Genomic DNA, 2383 nt, shown 5'->3' with positions numbered 1-2383 from the left:
GTTTCGCTCATTGTTTGATACTGAAGAAGGGGGCAGTTCCAACTAATGTTATATTTCCATTACAACCCCTACCGCAAGCAGAAAGTAACATTAGTGATTTTATCCACTACTTGACTGTTGAAGACATTTCTGTTTCAGAGATATCAGAGAACAATTTAAAATATATCAATGCATTCTACAGCACCTTTAAAATAATTATTTAAAATGGAGATCAGGCCATATAATCACAAAAACAGGAAAAGGGCTATAACCACCTGACCATTAGTTCGATTGACTTTAAAATTGGCATGCAGTGTCTTGGTCCAAGGTGCCATGTATGTCTATGCCGCCATCGGTTTTTAGCCCGATCGGAAATATACCAGTGCAGTACAATTTTCTGGAAGCTCTAGATCAATAATTATATAAAAAACTTAAACTTTACCCATTGGGTAGCCATAACAGGATCATTTAGAAAATGGTTATGGCAAAAAACACTCAAAAGCCTGTAAATCCTAAACAAAAACTCAGACAACTCACTAAACTGCCTTATGTGCTTAAAGACCCTAAATGCTTGAACCCCGCTAAATGCTGCTTGCAGCTTTAATTAGGGGTTCAAGCACGAAGTGCTGAAACCCTATTGTAATTGTACTGATTTTTATTAGGGGTTCAAGCACGAAGTGCTGAAACCCTATTGTAATTGTGCTGATTTTTATTATTATTATTATTATTATTATTCTGCCGTAAAACGCATCGTGCAGCCCAAACCGTAAGGGCTAGAGCTTTGAAACTTTGCCAGATGGTAGTACAAAAATCGAGGAGAGGTTATCAAATTATGACCTCGATTGGCCCATAGGTGGCGCTATAACAACCAAAAGCGCGAAAGTGGTCATAACTCCTGGACCGTATGTCGTAGACACAAGTGTCTTATATCATTGGAAAGCTGGTCGTCTGCCGAACAAAACGTATATCTCCGATTTCATTTCCGTCATGATAGATTTTCCGCCATTTTGAATTTTGTCGAAAACCTACTTTTGCGAACTAGTCCCTGGTTTTTTGCTCGATCGGAACCAAACCAGTGCAGAATTGTTCTCTGGAGACTGAAGATCAATAATTATCGAAAAAAAGTTGAAATTTCGATTCAGGGTCGCTAGGGGGCGCAAAATTAACGTTGTGGGCGGAGCCTATTTTACTAAAATGGCTATAACTCCAGAAGTAAATGAGGTATTTTCAACAAACTTGGTACACATATGTAAGAGGTCAATCTGAGGACACGGTAAAAAAATCGCGGCGATTGGCCACATGGTGGCGCTATAACATGAAAAAAACATAAAACAGGCTATAACCACCTGACCGTTAGTCCGATTGACTTGAAAATTGGTATGCAGTGTCTTGGTCCAAGGTGCCATGTATGTCTATGAGGACATTGGTGTATCTCAAAAAACATGGCCGCCATTGGCCAATGAAGTTGAGCACCTATTAGACAAGGTTAACGGAGGCCGATCGGAACGAAACTCGGTGGGCATGTTCGACTCATGGCCCTAGAGGTCTGTAAGAATTTTGAAAGAAATCGGCCACTAGTTGGCGCTAACGAGTTTTATGGCTCTGTAATCACGTGGTGTTAGATATATTGTCACAAAATGCATATCATTTGATAGATCTGCTCATGCTGAACAACTTTGCCTCTAGAACCATTGCTGTCAATCAAACCGTTCATTAAATATTCATGAATATGTTAAAAACCTACTTTTGCGAACTAGTCCCTGGTTTTTTGCCCGATCGGAACCAGACCAGTCTAGGACAATTCTATGGACTCTCTAGATCAATAATTATCAAAAAAAAGTTGAACTTTTGTATTTGTATGGCTGTAATAGGGTCATTTATAAAATGGGTGTGGCAAAATACACTCAAAAGCCTATAAATCCTAAATGAAAACTCAGAACTTCACAAAAATTGGTGAGCATATGTGTCATAACATCACAAACAAGCTTGCAAAATTTTATGGAGATTGGACAATAGTTGGCGCTATAACTGTTAAAAAGCTTTAAAACCATATATTTCCTATGGTAAACTGCCTGTATTGGCTGTAAATGGTCTTTTCCATGTCTGATCATATAATTTTCATATCATAATGTTCAAAACTAGTGCAATACAATTCTCTGGACTCACTAGATCAATAATTGTCAGAAAAAGTTGAACTACTTCATTTGGATAGCTATAATAGGTTCACTTCAAAATCTGGCCTTTACCAAGTGTCCCCGAAAGCCTATATCTCTTTAATCAATGCTCAGACCTTCTTAAAAACAAGTCAGAACGTGTGAAATATCACCCTGAACAAGCATGAAAATTTTCAGACAGATCGGACAAAATTTGTCTCTATAACAGTTAAAAAGGTGAAAATGATATG

The sequence above is a fragment of the Scardinius erythrophthalmus genome (genome assembly GCF_964197995.2).
Source record: "Scardinius erythrophthalmus genome assembly, contig: HAP1_SCAFFOLD_62, whole genome shotgun sequence".
NCBI classification, from domain to species: domain Eukaryota; kingdom Metazoa; phylum Chordata; class Actinopteri; order Cypriniformes; family Leuciscidae; genus Scardinius; species Scardinius erythrophthalmus.
This window is presented reverse-complemented; position numbering follows the sequence as displayed.